A 1,747-nucleotide genomic window follows, 5' to 3' on the forward strand; every position below is an offset into this window, starting at 1 on the left:
TCCTCTTTCCTTCCTCGTCTTGACTCTCTGTCGAGGGGAAAAGTATTCAATCGGACGCTCCTACTATGATACCATGACGCTTGCACTTCAGTATGTGTTCTTGCCACCTGTGTTTTCGCTCTGTCTTCAAGCTTAATATTGTCTCTGTGTGATCTGCCAACGCCTTAGAGGATATTTCTTTGGAGATATTTTTAAGGAATGGTTTGGTGCCCGTGAAAGCCAAGTGTCCCTAACTAACGCCTTTTTACAGTTGCCGGACAAGCGATGTTTCATCCAGTGTAATTATGACCTGTTAGATCTCCACCATCGAACCTGTTAAAACAACTGCTATATATAAATATATAAGAAAAGAAGTTATGAAATGAGCTTCACTGGCCTCGTTCTTTCATTTCTTGGTTCATCATAGCAAATGCAGATCTGTGAGCGTCTCGTCAATTATTTTGATGACACAAGTCAGACTTTTTCAAATCCACGTGTGGCTTTAATGAGATTGAAATTTAACATTATTTCACCATCAAAGTGCTTTAAAGGGTAATTTTGGTGTTTTTTCCAACCCTATTTTCCCATGCGTATGTGTCTAAGTGACCAATGTGAACAAAAATCTTTGAAACTGGTCCAGTATTAAGCGCGAACCAGGGTGCCATGTAACTCTATAGAGGTTTCCATCCACTAAAAGTGTTTGTTTTGCCACTGATAGGCTCAGATTATTATTCTAAGTGTCTGAAAATATTGAGAGGATCCATACAGAGAGAGACCTTGTTGTTACAGTGTAAGATAATTTTAGTTGAACATTAAACATCCTGGAAAACGGCATGACCTATCCCACCATACTCCATTTAAAAAACACTACTTTAAGCGTGTATAGAGCAGCATAGTTCCACGTGTAAATCGGTAAATTACGTGTTTCTTTTCCACCAAACCAGACTGCTGATTGTTGCAACAGTGTGAAGAACAACAAAGAAGGCTTTTGAGTTTTATTTTGTTTCTTTCGACTGAAGTGTGTTTTACGGTGATGAAATTACTTTTTATTTAAAAGGTCCCATGGCATGAAAATGTCCCCCCCCCCCCTCATTATTCGATAATCAACACCAGCAGGAAGTGGAGATGCTGTGGTAAACTTTATTATTCACTTTGCACAGCTTTAGGTTGTTGCCGGAGACATTGTGCAAAACAGTTTTGTAGCCATAAGAAAGAAAAGGGGTCTCATTTTTCAGAGGCCAGAAAAGAGATCTTATCAGCCAAAAATAAGTAGAAACACCTGTGTGGGTTAGCCACAGGTGAGCTAAACAAAAAAAGTTAATTAAATAAATAACTAAATGCAGATGAGCTGGAGATTTAGTGTTGGTGAATCAACAGTGGAAATGAAAAGGCAGCATTGGCCCTCAGGAACCCTCAGGTACCTCTGTATTTATGATTTAAATTAAGCTTTGCAAAGGAAATAATCATAAGTCACTAGCCAGACTGTGAAAATGAGTGAAAACACTCAGCAATACGTTCACAGTACATCTCCAAAATCATGGTATTTAATAAATAAATCTGCCTTTACAACAGGAACGTTGTGAATGAGCTCTCTGGCGTAAATCAGCTTGTGTAGTGGTCGGTTTAGAGTCCAGAAAGTTCCTCACACCGCACCAGAACCAGGTCAGTTTTACTTTTTGTTTTTATCCACGTGTTTTAAAGTTGACATGCTGTCAATCGCTTGATGTCCTTTTTGTGTTTTCTTCTTCTTCTTCTTCTTCTTCTTCTT

This window comes from Etheostoma spectabile, chromosome 13 (genome assembly GCF_008692095.1).
Source record: "Etheostoma spectabile isolate EspeVRDwgs_2016 chromosome 13, UIUC_Espe_1.0, whole genome shotgun sequence".
NCBI lineage: Eukaryota > Metazoa > Chordata > Actinopteri > Perciformes > Percidae > Etheostoma > Etheostoma spectabile.